The sequence below is a fragment of the Benincasa hispida genome, chromosome 1 (genome assembly GCF_027475165.1).
Source record: "Benincasa hispida cultivar pf3 chromosome 1, pf3_genome.v1.1, whole genome shotgun sequence".
NCBI classification, from domain to species: Eukaryota; Viridiplantae; Streptophyta; class Magnoliopsida; order Cucurbitales; family Cucurbitaceae; genus Benincasa; species Benincasa hispida.
Genome location: NC_143478.1, coordinates 70,921,972 through 70,938,294, shown reverse-complemented (window position 1 = coordinate 70,938,294; position 16,323 = coordinate 70,921,972). Strand labels below are relative to the sequence as shown.

Below are 16,323 nucleotides of genomic sequence, written 5' to 3'. Positions count from 1 at the left end.
AAGCATGCTGTAATTTTTATTAAGATGCATAATCTGTATGTTTTACTATAAACGTTTTCTTTCAATCATAATGGAATTTTGACGATCCACTTCCACTCATAGGTTCTCTATAAATCGAGTGCCTTCAAGAATTTTCTAGTCCCTACATGACAGGGCACAAAAAATGTATCTGGGTCATTCTGTTTAATATATAAATTACTTGCTTAATATGTAAATTTCCTCTGATGGAACCCTCAACCCAAATCTTCTTGCCCTTTATAGAGGGCTCTTATCTTCATAACACTGGATAGATTTTTCCTTTTCCTTGAGTGATCCTCCCTAAATAACATTCAACCTGCTAGGAAAAGGAGCATTAGGAATATCAACATTGAAATCAATAGGTGGATCAAATCATACTCCACATATTCTCGATGGTCTTTCAGGTACTTGCACAACATCTTCTTTTTCCAACTCACCTGGCTCAATCAAAGGTTCAGAAATAAGTATCATGGAGTCTCGATGTAACTAAATCTAGAGATGGCATTAACATTACGTACATTAAACACTGGTTGAGAAGGAAGTTTCCCATACTGAATGTCTAACCTACTGACTGCTTTGGCTAGTTGGGAAATCTATGTGGCTATACTCTACATGTGAGTGGTAGTGCTCTATTGGAAGTGTTCGCTTTGATTTCTAAGGTGGAATCTGCCAAGCTTTTGACCATGTGTTCCAAAGGCATACTCAAACTGCTTTGGCCATGATCCCCATGGGTGCCTCAACGATTGTAATGTTTGTTTACCTTATCGATTCCCAACATAATTCACCTCAAGTACTGGCTCTTGATCTTGTTGAGCCTTTGCAGAACAAACCTATTTCACAATAGTACGTAATTGAACAATTTTCAGCTCTAAGTTTACCATTGCAAAGATGTAGAGTAATTTCAACTCTAAGTTCACTTACCTAGTGGGTTTTATGTCTTAAAACTCATAGTTTGTAAAATGATAAACATTTTTTATAGTCAATAAACATGTTATTGATTTTATAAATTGTATACATGAAAGTCTAAATCCAATAAACTAAGACCCATGACTATTACATGAGTACTTGAACTTTATGTGTAGACATAAGAGTGGATCAAGTTCGAGTAAATAGTCAAAATGATCTATAGTATATGAATAAGGTTGGGTACCTTATTCTGGTACACTATTAGATGCGGCCTACTCTGTAGTTGTTACAAAGATTTGTGAAGTGCTACATACGAAGTGATCCTAATTCATACATGTTATGACATAAGGAGTGGGGGCGTCCTATGCAATGAGTTTGCATAAGATCAGACCAAGAAATAAGTCACTTTTACTTGATAACGATGTTTATCGTATAAGACTGACTATTTCACTTAGATGACCTAGGCAACTCGATCTTAATCCTGAGCTAACTATGAACTCCTGTTTATTCGAGATTATCCTTAAATTTTCATAGGTGAGGGTTAGCTCAACAGCACCGACTCAATAAGTCTCCCATTTTAGGGATAAGACTGAATAAATAGCTGGGGACATAGGTTACAAGATGGAATTCACGCCTACCCGATTTAGGGATAGGAGAAAGGTTGTTCTTTCAAGTATTGAATCTAGGTCTTGAACAAGGGGCCCACCCTTTCACTGGGCTGAGAGAGTTTTGGTTTAATGATTTGATCACAAACTAGTTGTTCATTAGAGGATCAATAGGAACTTGAGGAGCAAAACGTAATCTCAGGGGTAAAACAGATATTTGACCCAACCGTTATTCCAAACAACCTGTGAAGGGTCAACTTACTAATTATGGTTAAATCTTGTGGACATAATATATCTACCGTGAGGGGAGTGCAACTATGAGCTTTAGTGGAGTGACCCATTGTTTAGCGAATGGGGGTTAATTTGGTCTAATGAGTTTAGCCAATTAATCTCAGATCGTTGGAACCTATGATCTATAGGTCCGTGAGGTCCCCCTACTAGCTCGTAAATGGATTCGCTCTAGAGTAGCATGATAAGTTAATTTGAAATGTTCAAATTAGAATTAAGGGAATTAGTAATTATATGAGATATAATTACGTGCTTAATTTTGAGAATTAAACGAAATAAGAGAATTAATATTTAAATATGATTTAAATATATAAAGATGGATTTGTGTAAAAATTAATTTAATATTTAATATTAAATGAATTAGAACTATTTAAATTGTTTAAATAATTATTTATTTTATTAGAAAAATTAATTTTGTAAAATTAATAATTTTTCCAATTTCATAAATGAAATTGATTTTTGAAATCAATTTGAAAAGTTGGAAAAAATTAAAAACACATAAATGGAATTTTTGGTTATTCCATTATCACCTTCATTAGTTGCTCACACAAAATCCATTCATTTGTCTTCAATTACTCCAAACATGAGCTGCACCTCATGCAACTATCTTCCTTGCATGATGGTCTACAATATATTGAAGAGATTGGAGTGATTTTGAGGCATGCAATGGATAGATTTTTAGTTGAAAATTCGTGGTGAAGAAGGTGTTCTTCAACTGGATTGCTACAGTGAACACTTCTCAGAATTCCCTTGATTCAAGCTTGTTTTGAGTCCCACAACTCAATCTAGAGCACCTAGAGAATAGTGGAGAAGATCTTAAGGTGGTCTACAATAAGATTTGGAGAAGTTAGCAGCTGAAAACCGAGCTTTGAAGAAGTTCTACAAAAGGTATGACTTGAAACCCACTTGTTTCTACAAGAGCATGCTTTATATTTTGCCAAAATTAATGAATTGGAATGCTTAATGATCCTTGTTGCTTCCGTTGTTACTGATACAATCCTACATTACCATTTTGTGAAGATGTGGAAGATGTGGATGACTGATTGATGCGATCTCGCATTCTGAGTTGCTAGCCATTTGTTGCCATGATGGAAATTAGTGCTCTAGCCTCTGAAGGGTTCTTATTAATTAGGGTTCCTCTTGCATTTGTATTTATTGTACTTCTATAATTAGAGACAAGCCCTTCATAAAACTACAATATCAAATGCGTGTCAGAAATCTAATGATGTGGAAAGCTAACAAAGAGGCACTTGAAGCACTCCCAATATTCGTACAGCGGGTCTCCCCTCCAAAATGGATGATGCCATAAATCACTTTCTTGATCCTTGCAGCTTTAGAGGCAGGAAAGAATTTTTCAAGGAACTACTTCTTTATTTCAACCTAGGAGGTCACTAATCCAGCAGGAAGGTAGTAAACCAAACCTTGGTGTAGGTCCTTGAGGGAGAATGGGAAGGCCCTTAGATTCGTTTGCTCTTCTGTAACAACATGAGTTCTCATACTGTCGCACACAATATGAAACTTCTTCAAGTGCTTGTGTAGGTCCTCTCCAGCCAAACAATATAAACGAATAATAAGTGAATCAGTCCAGACTTAAGCTGAAAGTTACCTATAATTTCAGGATATGTGATGTGACATCCCAACTTTTTTGGTAATTTTTAATTTATCATCTATGGTTACTTCTGATGTATTTGGAATTTTAAGGCAATTGATTTATTTTGAGGAGATGATTTAATTAAAGTTTGTGGGCAATCAAAGATTTGGGAGTTGAATTTTAATTTGGAATTTGGAAAGGAAACGGAATGTTTATGTGTGTTAAATTAAACCCAATTACGATTAGATTTTTGGAATATATATTGTTGGGATTGGTGTCCTAATTCTCCAAGAGTCTTGTAGTTTGTAAACAATTTGTATACATTGTTATTAATAAAATAAGAGTTATTTTATTTGCATTTACTCATATCCAATAAACTAAGATCCATGATTATTTCATGTAAACTTAAGCATGTATGTGAGACATACAAGTGGATCATGCCTTAAGTAATAACCTAAATGGTTTGTAGTATAAGGATAAAAGAGGGATACCTTATCCTGATGACACTACGGATACGACTCGCTTTGTAGATAGTTGCAAGTGTTGTAACATGCTACAAATGGTCTGACCCTGACCATTCATGTGGAGACATATGAGCGGGGGTGACCTATACAAAGAGTTTATATAAGACCAGACCACGAGATGATTAGTCTCTTTATATAACATCGTTGATTTGAGACTTACATTTTCACTAAAACGATCATAGGTGACATAACTCTAATCCTGAGTGTCTTGGAAACTTCTGCCTATGAGAGCGGTCCTTTGATTAGTATGGGTGAGAGTGGCCAGATTGCCAACTCAACAAACCTACCTTTTTGGGGATTTTTCTGATTGAGGAGTTGGGAACTCAGTTACACAAGATGGAATTCACTCCTTCCCCGAAGTAGGGGTAAATAGATAGATTGATCCCTTAAAGGTTGATTTCGGGTCTTGAACATAGTCGCCACACCTTCTCTTTGGAAGATAGGACTCAGTCATAGTAGGACTACGACTTATTGTTCAGTAGAGGAATCAGTGGTAGTTAAGATGTTAGATGTAACTACAGGGAAAAACAGTAAATTAGCCCAGCTGTACTTACGAGCGATTTGTAAAGGGTTATCGCACTATTGATTGGTTAATATAGACATAAAAATATATTTGTAGTGAGAAGAATGCAACTATCGGTCTTTAGTCAAGTGCCCAACAGTTAATGGATGGTGGATCTCATGACTAAAGTGTTTAATCAGTTATTCACGTGCCATTGCAGCTTCAAGCTACAGGTTCATAAGATCCCTTTAGTAGCTCAAGGGGTTCAAGTTGAGAATCAGATTTTGGGGTTGAGTTGAAGCATTCAAATGAATAAGAGGAAATTCAATTATATGTGATATAACTGGTGTGATGTATGAGATACATTATTTGAAGAAATTAATGTAAGTATGATTTACATTAAGTACCATAAAATAGAAAAAGAACTATGGTCTATATGTTTCATATGATAAAATATTAAAACTTTAGGTTATAAATATAATATGATAAGTTGGTTATCATATTTATTTATTATATATTAATTATGCTAATTAGATCTTTTTCTCTAATAACCTATTGAGTGGGAGGTTATTGGAAGTTTTATGGTAACCGTGAGATAAAAAGAAAATTGTTTTCCTAAATTTAGAGGTTGCTTCATTCAGAAAGTACTCACGGAATAAGGTTGCCAAGTAAAATTGTTTTTACTAAGCGATAGCAGTTGAGAGACTACACGATCAGCTAAGCGATCACTTAGAGTTAACTATACTATAGTCGTTCAACTAATCGTTGCTACATGATCGAGTAGCAAAGTCTATGCAATAGGCTTTCATTTACTAAACAATCGAGTACATCGTCTATACGATAGACAATGTTTCATCTCCCACTTACTCGATCGTCTACTCAATCGCATACCTCCAGTTTCTTCTTTAATCCAAGATCATATAGAGTACACAACTTCTAGATTCTCACATCGAGAATACCAAGGTAACACTTGTGGTGGTGTCTTTACTTAGTTTGTGAATAGAGTTGGACTCGATTGGGTTCGATGAGCATTCTAACGATTGTTGTGTTTGTGCTATTGGTCGCAGTCTATTCGTTGCGTTCGTGTGCTATTGTTGGATGCATAGGAGACTGTTCAAGGGATTCTTGAAGAATGGTTCTTCAAAGGTACACATACTCTATCCCTTGATTCTCTTAAAGCATGCTGTAATTTCTATTGATGCATAACTTGTTAGTTTCCATTTTAGACTGTAATTGTTTGAGTTCAATCTGAATGGAATTTGGAACGATTCCTTTCGCTGCTAATGGAAATCTCTGGTTTATGATTTCCTTCATATATATATATATATACCTCGTTTAGGGAGTGTCTGGCTCACCAAAATTAGTTGAGTTGAGTTGGCATATTATACCAGTTGAGTTGGTATATACCAATTCACCCCAACTCACCTCAACTCTTCTTTCTTCCCATGTTTTCAATGGCTCTACTCATCAGCCACTGTCACACTCCGAGAACTAACTCTATGCTCTAACAACCACTTCTGATGACAACTCTAACGACCAACTCTGGACTTCGAAAACCACCCCGATGACAATTCCAACGACGAAATTCGGACTTCGAAAATCATCTCCGATGACAGCTCGGGTGACCAACTCTGAGCTTTGACAACCTTTGTGTGACACACTTCAACAACCAATTCTGGCCTCTGCAACAACCTCTGTTGACCCAACTCCAACGACCACCTTCGCGCTACCAACTCGGATGACCAATAGGCTCTGACAACAAACTCTGACGACCAACTCTAACTACAAACTTCGATGAAAATCACCTTCAATGATCACCTTTGAGCGAGCAACTCTGACAACCAACTTGGGGCTTTTACAACCACCTTTAATGAAAAAATCCAACAATCAACTCTAATACCACCTTCATGTGACTAACTTTGGGCTCCGACAGTCACCTCTAACTATAATCTCCAGCAAAAATCATCTTTGATCAACTTTAACGACCACTTTTGCTCGACCAACTCCATGATTTAAAAACCACCTCCGATGACAAACTTTGACAATCAACTCCAATACTCCTCCATGAAACCAACTTCAGGTTCCAACAACCACCTCCAACTACAAACTCCAGCAAAAATTATCTTCGATAATCAAATTTGATAACCACTTCTGACTACTTTAAGATTGATGACTGTTAAAATATATTGTAGGGTTGTTCATTATATAAAAAGTATTATTTTGTCTACATTAAGTGCAATATTTATACGTAAAATATTGTAAAAAATATTTTTATTTAATTGAATTCACATATCAATTGAGTGTTAAGAATATTTAGATGAAAAGTATGTAACATATAACAAAAGAAAAACCATAAAATGAAAACAAATTTCCTGAAACATTTTCCAGCAAAAATTAGTGAAAAATAGAGATTTGTTCTCTGATTATCCTTCAAATTTAGAGGAAATGAGAGTGATATTATTGAGAAATATGGTGATCCATTGGTTGTTACAATTATGGGGGAGATTTAATTAAAAAAAATCATGAAAAAGTAAAAATATGGAGTAACAATAGGAAGAAGAAGAAAAAGAAGAAGATGATAATGAAAATTCACACAGGAAAATTAGCTAGAATCAAAAGTTTTGATTTCGCTTTGGTTTCTATTTATTCATATTTCTACGATAAATATAATGGGTTAGTTGTTGTTTATGTAGGATCTAAAGGCAACACTAGACGGGGGTGAATAGGGTTGACTACCAATTCTTAAAAAATAATTTTATCTTCAAATAATGTTCAATAAAGTTAACCCACTAATTTGATTAAAGAAAATTTATGCAAGACAAAACTTAAATCATGCAAGCTATGATAACTTCAAATTTAAAGACAATTTAATCAAGGATAAATTTAAATAACACACTAGAAATTAAATCATCAATTAGGAAAGATTAAAAAAATAACTAAGACAAGAAGCAAAAAATAGAAAACAAGAAATAAAAGAGAGAGAGGAAGAGAAAACACTGGGAATTATAGTGGTTCGGTAAATTGCCTACTCCACTCTCCAAGACTCCTTATTGGGTATTTCACTAAGTGATTCTCTTGCAGATGAGGACCAAACCGACACACGACCCTCTTTTTCCTAGGCTAAAGTGAAACCCAAGATCCTTTTTACTTGTTTAGAATCAACCCAATTTCTTTTTCTCACAACCCAAGGTGTACCCATACCTTAATACAATTCCCAAAAATTAAAAGAAAACCTCACAATATTACCTCTTGAAGGCTAAATACACAAGTTGAGCACTCAGAAAAAAAAAAAAAAAAAACTCACAAAAATAACTCTAGGCCAATTTAGGAGCAAGGAGGACAAGAATTTGAGAGTAGAGAGAATTGAGAGCTTAAGACTTGATAGCTTTTGGTGTGTATATGAAGAATAAAATCAAGTAGAATTTATAGGCGAGGGGGATAAATTTTGGCCATTGGATATGATTGCAGATGAAGGGTGGAGATTGAATAAAAATAGAAAAGGAAAGGATTTGAAAAGGAATTTTGAAAGATTGGAATTATTGAGATTTGGAGAATAAAAAGGATTTGAAGGATGAAAATTTAGGAAGAAAATCAAATTTGAAAAGGCAGAAAAATCTTAAACCGCGCCATGTGTCGCCATACTATTGATCCGCGCGTCAATTAACGATTTCTCCTCCTTATCAGCTGCCACTTGTCATTATCTTATTCGTCTACTGTCGCCACGTCACTGCCACATCATGTGCCACGACAGCAAAAAGTTACCGGTTGGAGTGCCACGACATCAAAATTGACCGTTTGTGTGCCACATCAGCAAGGTGCCACGTGTCACTGCCACGTTGGATTTCCTCTCCAATCTTCTTTTACTTATAACTTTCTCGTTTGAACTCCGATTTGAGCGATTCAAATTGCGTTGGAATCGTCTTTCCAAGCTCTACAAGATAGTAACTCTGAAACACTGAAAATGTTAGTACAAAAACTCTGAGTTTGTTATCATCAAAATACTTGGTTTGATTGAAGCCCTAAAGCTAACAGTTCATTGCCCAAAAAGAAAATAAAGAAAGAAAGAAAGAAAGAAAGAAAAATTTTAAAAATTAAAAAAAAAAAATTGCAATCCAATATTTTTATTCAAACAAAGATAGGTAGAATTGTTGAACAAAAAAGTTTCAAAACAAAAATAGTAATCATAAAAACATATTATTTAATAAAAAAATTTTAAAATATTGCATCAGATACCCAAATATATGAACTTTGTACTCCAAATACAAACATATGAACTTAGATCAAATAACTCTACACCCTAAACACAGACATATGAACTCCACAGATATATGAACTTTAGACATCCTATCTCGACTCTACGTCTGATGCATTATTTTATGAAGTGAAAATATGGAATGAAATGCGGTAATGGAAATGCGTTGAGCAACAAGATTTCTTAGCAGAATCCAAGTATAAACTCCACTGAGTTTCCTGGTAAGTCCAGGGTCAAACTCAGGGACTTGGGAAAACGGTATGCGGTGGTAATTTTCAAGAAGATTTTGCGATAACCAAGAAATCAAATAGTTGTTTTAGGTTGTGGTTGCGGTAGTAAAATAAACGAATGCAGCGGGGTTTCGAAAAAAGTTAATAAAACGAAAGATGCGATGAGTATGTGGTGAATAGGCTGAGAAGGTGTTTAGCTAACACTTCCTAGGATGCGTTCATGTTATGCGATCATGCAACACACATACAATAGCAAGTCATCTCTCGACGCAAATGCTACAGCTTCTAATACTAGAACACATGTGATATATACGATGAGTCTATATGACCTACATATAAGCCTCTATTCTTATTTATGCGATGAAAAAATGATACACACACAAATAAAGCGACCACATAATATCATAACCTATCTCTAGGGTGCATACGATGCAAGTTGGCAAACAGAGCTTATCTCTAAGTCCCTATCTCTCGCTTATGCAGATCTAATCTTGCTCTCTCGAGTCTAGAGTCTAACCTAGCTCTCTCGAATCTTTGGTTCTTTCTTTAGACTCTCTCTCGAGTAGCTCTAAAGGGATGTTGGGCACAACATAAAACAAGATAATCGCATGCGATGAAGATCCTAGGTCATGTTAGCTTAGTTCCTCTCAACCTATTCAACAAATTTAGCTACTGATGCATGCTATGAGAGTGAACAGATGTAGATAAAGAACTTCCATTTTATAGATATAAAGTTTGAATACAAAATAACAATTCAAGAAGAGAATAAAGAGCCTGGTAGCAATCTCTTGCTTCCCATACTTTTTACACTGTCTTTTCTACTCTGTTCAAAAGATAGTCTCGCTCTCAGGAGAGTCGACCCGCTCTCTACTTTTCTACGCCTCTGGGTTCTCTCTCGAGTTGCCCTAAGCGATCTTTCGACATCTCTTACCTTCTCTCGCTCCACCTTCTAAATAAAAAGGAAAACTATGAACAAGGCTATTCTATCTAAGGGAAAAATTCTCTAACTATCCGAACTTGCTGAACCCTTTTTCTGAATGCTGCCTTCGGTATTTATAGAGCTTCAGGGTGAAAGGGGGCTTCTCTCATATGATTGCACAGATGGGATTGCTTTAATTCTCTAACTGATATGCCGAATATTTGTCATCGAAAAACTGAGTGTACTTGTTATCGTTAGTGGCTTGTCGACTTAATTCGAATTCGACCGTCATTAGCTTTCTGTCCCATCATGATTGATTATGCTTTTCACCCAAATGCGCCCACCAAGTTGCGCCCGCTCTATGCGGTAATCCTTCTTGAGCAGATGTTTGCGAGCACAAATCACTGCAAAGCATTGCGGTAACACTCCACTCGTCCATTGATTTCTTGTGATCGCGCTTTCCACCTTGCGTTAACGCATATTCTGCATAAAAATACCAAAGTTAACTATCTTTATGCGATGAACGCATGCGACCGCAATATTACAAATTTAATGCTTTTTGGATGCAATCTTATATATTTTATCAACACAAACCTGCATTGTTTAATAACTTACTATAATAACGTGCATTTTTGCCCGTTATCGGCACCCCAAACAACCCCTTAGGATTTTTGGTGAAGAGGAAAATACATACATACATATACATATATATATATATATAAGCTCTTTGTGAACCGTCCATAAAAAACCTTTCATCTTCTTCATCGTGTAACGTCGCTGTACGCTATGCTCTCTTTCCTCAGCTAAGAGCCCAACCATGTCACCACCATTCGCGTATATCATCGACCTCGATCGTTCCATCCTTCATTTGAGGTTCTACCATTCTCAAATGTTCGCCTCATGGGTCAGATGTTGGTTAGCTAGTGGTCACACTCGTTCGTGGGTTCTGATTGCTGCTCGTCTCAACCGCTAGTCATCGCTGATTTTCCAACGTTGCCCGAACAAATCTTCCATCTTTTTGGGTCGCTAGTGAGTCGTTGACCTCTCCCTCATTTTCTCTCTTATCTGATAGACTCTCTCTCCCTCTACAACTGATCTCTCTCCCTTCCAAATCCACCCATGGTCTCTCTCCCTCTGCAATCAATCTCTCTCCCTTACAGATCTTCCCATTGCCATCGAGTCTTTTGCTCGTCCATTCTCTTTGTCACACAGTGACCATTGTTGCCAGCCTTGTTTTTGTCAGATTTCAGTGGCTTGGGGTAAGATTCTGCGTTTTGGCCTTAAGTTCTTGAATATTTTCAATATGGGTTCTGTTATGTTGATGCCCATGAAATTTGGATGTTAGGTTGTGGTTGGAAGAGGTTTTGGATCAAGCCATTGTTAATGTTGGGTGAGTTAATTAGAGATATTCAAAATAAAATTTGGTGTTGGAATTAGGCTTTAAATGTTAATCTTAAATTGTGTTTGTGTTATAGGTGTGAATCAAGATTTTATTAGGTAAGAAAGGAATAGGCTTGCTTGATTGCTTCTAAACTTGAATTCTAGACTTGAATTCAAGGTAAGTGATATTATTGTCGGTGCCTTCATGTCAGGCGCACTAGTTCAGAACTATCAAGTTATTTAATGGATTTTATGAGCATGATTTAGAGTATGCGTTACTCTTTTGATGCATGAAAATAATGAGGATTATCAACATGTTGAAACTGTTGGGATTAATGTCCTAAAGTCTCGTATTCTGTAGTTTGTAAATAGTTTGTACGAACGCTTGTGATGTATAATATATGATATTTTACTTCACTTCTTGATTTTTCTCAATTGAATGTTTTACTTGCTTTACCACAAATCAATAAACCTAAAATCCCTGGTTATCTTTATGTAACTTAAGCATGTATGTGGTGACATACAAGTGGATCATGTCTTAAGGGATAATCAAAATGGTCTGTAGTATATGGATATAGGAAGGAAACTTTATCCTGGTAATGCTATGGATGTGGTCTACTTTGTGGAATAGTTACAAGTGTTGTGACTTGTCACAAATGGTCTGATTCTGATCATTCGTGTAGAAGACATGGGAGTGGAGGCATCCTATACAAATAGTTTGTATAAGACCTGACCACGAAGTGTTAACGTCTCGTTATATAACACCGTTCATGACAGAGACTTCACTTCACTAGGATGACCATAGGTAACATGATCTCAATCCTGGGTGAGTTGGGAACTTCTGCCATTGAGAAAAATCCTTTGATTTGCATGGGTGGGAGTGGCCAGGCCGCCGACTCAAACCTACAACTTTGGGGATTCGTCTGATTTGGGAGCTAGAAACTCAGCTACACAAGATGAAATTCACTCCTTCCTCGAAGCAGGTGTAAGTAGATAGATAGCTCCCTTAAGGGTTGATTCCAGGGCCTAAACGATGTGGCACCACACACCTTCTCTTGGCCCGAGAGGTATTCATAAATAGTTGGACTATGTTGTATTGTTCATTAGAGGGATCAGTGGTACTTAAGGAGCGAGATGTAACTACAGGGGCAAAATGGTAAATTAACCCAATTGTACTTACGAGCATCTGTGAAGAGTTATCGTACTCATGATTGGTTATATCCAATGGATACAAAAATATATCTGTGGTAAGAAGAGTTCAGCTGTCGGTCTTTAGTGGAATGCCTGGCAGTTAACGGATGGTGAATCTCATGGCTAAAGAGTTTAGTAAACTATTCACGTACCGTTGGAGCTTCGAGCAATAGATCCATAAGGTCCCCTTGGTAGCTAAGATAAAAGTTGAGAATCAGTTTTTGGGTTAGTTTGAAATGTTCAAATTGACAAGAGGGAGTTCGATTATGTATGATAATTGACTAAATGTATGAAATACATTATTTTGGAGGAAATTGGATATAAATATGATTTATATTAGGAGGAGTAAACAATATAATTGATATATGATATTAAACTATAGGTTAAGAATATAATTTGATTATATTCATTATTTAATTAATTAGGCAATTATGAGATAATTGGCTGAGTTTTTCTCCAGATTCGTGCAAAAGTGGAAAGTTCAATTTAGTTCTTGTAACTGAAGAATAAAAGTGAAAATAATTTTCATTTTCTCAATAGACACGCAAATATCCGAAAATTCGCTCACGGTGTGAAAGTATTCGATCGCTTAGCGTTGAGAGCCTATACAATAGCGCTCGCCTTCTTAAATGATCGCACACTCGCGTAGCTAAATGATCGCCCGCGATTATCTAAACGATCGCTTACGTTTTCTAGATGATCGCTTAGTTTGTCGAGCGTAACTAAACGATCGCTTATCTTTTGATAGATGATTGCTTAGTGTTTACTACACGATCGTGTACCCCAATTTAAACGATCAAGCACATTCGTCTATACAATAGTCTTTCTTTTTCTCCCACTTGCTTGTTCGTTTTACACAATCACTTTTCCTCCTTCCCTCTACTAATTCTATCAAAGTCCACCCTTTGGATTCTCACTCCGAGAATACCAAGGGCTTCGAGTGGTGGTGTCGTCCCCGATTGCGTTTTGTTCGTGCGCTGCTGATCGTATAGACAACTGTGGTGCTGCTAGGCGACTGCTTGCTAGACGAGTAGGATCAAGAGGAGTTCATTTGCATTGGACCGAGTTCTTGTGGAGACTGTCTTCAGCTGATAAGTCTCTCGGTCTTTTGTATTTATTTTTTAAAACATGCTAGTAATTAGTGTTTACAATGCATATCTGTATGTTAGAATGTATATGTGGTAATTCTGACACAATGAAATCGGAAAGATCTGCTTCCGCTCATAGGCACTCTTGTTTCGGTCTTAAGTTCTTGAACATTTTCAGTATGGGTTTCGTTATGTTGATGCCCATGAAATTTGGATGTTAGGTTGTGGTTGGAAGAGGTTTTGGATCAAGCCATCGTTAATGTTGGGTGAGTTAATTAGAGATATTCAAAATAAAATTTGGTGTTGAAATTAGGCTTTAAACGTTAATCTTAAATTTTGTTTGTGTTATAGGTGTGAATCAAGATTTTATTAGGCAAGAAAGGAATAGGCTTGCTTGATTGCTTCTAAACTTGAATTCTAGACTTGAATTCAAGGTAAGTGCTATTATTATTGGTGCTTTCATGCCAGGTGCACTAGTTTAGAACTATCAAGTTATTTAATGGATTTTATGAGCATGATTTGGAGTATGTGTTACTCTTTTTATACATGAAAATAATGAGGATTATAAGCATGTTGAAACTATATATTATGTTATCATTTGAGCTGTTGGACCATCTAGATTTATGTATTTGATGCATGTTAGACTAATAGGGGCAATCCATCATCTCACCTCGACGTAGGATTTGATATAATGGACCGATGATTTCAATTCGATGTTTTTTCATGGTGCCCCATCAGACCACTAGATATGCGTGAAACGACAGGTTCATTTGCATGTTATGATTCCATGAATCGACAAGTTCAATTTCATATTTTCTTTGACAGTGCGCCATTGGGCCACTAGACAGGTGGGTTAGGGCGAGATAAGTTATCCCCATAGATAGCCATCAAGCATTCACTGCATGTGATTGCTTAGCCTAATCCCGGTAATGGGGTTACTTACTAAGTATTCTATACTCGTCCTTTATGTTTACATATTTTTCAAGTAAGGACAAGGATACTCGAGCGACTAACAAGAAGAATCCGTGAAATGCCAATGGGACTAGACAAACGCTTCCACATATGAGTTCTTGTGTCATTTTCATGATTTCCTATTGATAACTTGTAGAAATAGAAGTTATTGTCTCTCAAAAGTTAGAACAATTAGAGTTTTTAATGATAAAATCTCATCATTCTTAGAGAAAATGTGTGGAATTACTCAAACACTACCAAACTCATACAAAAGAGTGTTTATTGCTAAAAGTTGCGTCATTAATGCATAATATTGCAGGATTTCAACAAAGATTCTAAGTGTCGTAGGCAACGTCCACGCATACGTCGGAGGGATTTCAACACAACAAAGGTTCATTGATTCAGGCTATTTGTGTCGAATCACCACTTGCAAGCATAGGCATCTACAGCTGGCGGCGTCTGAAAAGTGTCTGAGTATCAGGCGACTGACCAGGGTATGGAATTTAATGCTGCCCCATCATCAACCTAATGAAAAACAATGCCTATAAATAGAAGAAATCCCACAAGAAGAAGAGATTAGCTCATTTTATATAATTCTGAAATTTAGAGACTTAGAGTTGTGCTGCTGTGATAAGAAGAACACAAGAAGGAAGAGATCCACCCCCACTATCGATCAAGGAGTGGAGAAAACTTAACTCGAGAGAGAATTTTCTTCCATTTCTTCTACAAGTTGGTTGTACACGAATTTAAATTGAGCCAAAGAGGACAAGAGATTGTATTTTGTGGCTTGACTCTTTTCTTTTCATCTCAATTCTAAGGCAAACAATTTAACCCGTCCTACTATAAGTGAAATGTACTCATACTAATTGAATCATGAGGAAACACATAACTGGTGGACTCGAAGGTGTACATAATTGGTGGACCTGAAGGCACACATAAACTGGTGGACCTAGAGGTACACATAATTAATTTTGTGGAGCTAAAAGTGCATGTAATCTGATGGACTCGAAGGTGCACATAATCTAGTGGACCTAAAGGCACACATTATAAACTAAATTTCAGGTACATAGTTACGAGTAGGAGGGCAATTTTAAACTTATCTATTATGAAACATGCAATAAAAGATCACATGACATAAAATTGTAGCATAAAATCTTATAAATTCATGAATTCATAGCATAACATCACATAAACTCATAGCATACATAATTAAAATATTTCCACAATAAATACATGTCTTTTCTAAAAGTTGTTCCCAAAAAAAAAGTATTTTAAATCTATTTTGCCTTTCACAGAGGCGGTTCCCATAATCCGTAATAAAAATACTTACTTTGAATTAGAACCCAGATAAAACTCTGCAAGGAATCAAGCTCCTCTATTTAACTTCTACTAATGTTTGTTTGGAAAAAAAAAATAGAAATTATATTTCGCAAACAACTAAATGTCTTTAGAAGTTTTTAAGAGGAATTTCTTCACTATGAAAAGGATATGAAAAGGACAGCGGGACGGCTACAAAATGAGAAAGTAAAAAAAAAAAAATGTAGAAATTAAAGAGAAAAAGAAAAAAAAGAAAAGGAGTTATTTTGGATGCATCTATATTGATTTTTAGATGGAACTGGCAAGTGAAATGTTTACGTCTTAATTTTTATATTATATTTCCAATTAATTAAAAAAATATCTAACTGAAAACTCTTATCTTCTGAACTCCACATTACTCCTTCCAATTTAGCACATTACTATGCAATTTAAAGGGCACGTTTTAAGCAATTGAAAGTTGTGGCTGGACAGAACTTTAAAAAGTGCACGAAACAAAGATTTAAAGAACATGACACAACGATTGATAGAGAAACTCGTAATCGTTTCCCATTCAATTATTCA

General features: G+C 36.0%; 1 long non-coding RNA gene across 1 annotated transcript; it reads right to left on the bottom strand.

Moving 5' to 3' along the window:
* Nucleotides 1–14,643: 14,643 nt before the first annotated feature.
* LOC120069596 (uncharacterized) lies at nucleotides 14,644–15,876 on the bottom strand. The gene is made up of 2 exons (XR_005479589.2): nucleotides 15,776–15,876; nucleotides 14,644–14,987 (listed from the first exon to the last, which is right to left on the bottom strand). It is a non-coding gene; the product is annotated as an uncharacterized LOC120069596 (long non-coding RNA).
* Between the last annotated feature and the right edge of the window lie 447 nt (nucleotides 15,877–16,323).